We start from the raw sequence: 329 nt of genomic DNA on the forward strand, positions 1-329 counted from the left end.
GAGCTTCCGGGTGGGGAAGAATGGGCGTGGCAATAGGGCCTGACACTTGTCAGCCAAGGCAAGGTCAGAGGAATAAAAGGAATTGTAACAGGATTCTTCGATGTTCTTGCCTCTGAACTTGAGCTTTTGGGATCACCAATGTAAGGTCCAAAGAATATTCAGCGTCAGAATCATAAATAATCTCAGTTCAGTTCAGTCGCTCAGTCGCGTCCGACTCTTGGCGACCCCATGGACTGCAGCACGCCAGGCCTCCCTGTCCATCACCAACTCCCAGAGTTTACGCAAACTCATGTCCATCGCGTCGGTGATGCCATCCAACCATCTCATCC

This window comes from Bison bison, unplaced genomic scaffold, assembly GCF_000754665.1.
Source record: "Bison bison bison isolate TAMUID 2011002044 unplaced genomic scaffold, Bison_UMD1.0 scf7180017864178, whole genome shotgun sequence".
Taxonomy (NCBI): Eukaryota; Metazoa; Chordata; class Mammalia; order Artiodactyla; family Bovidae; genus Bison; species Bison bison.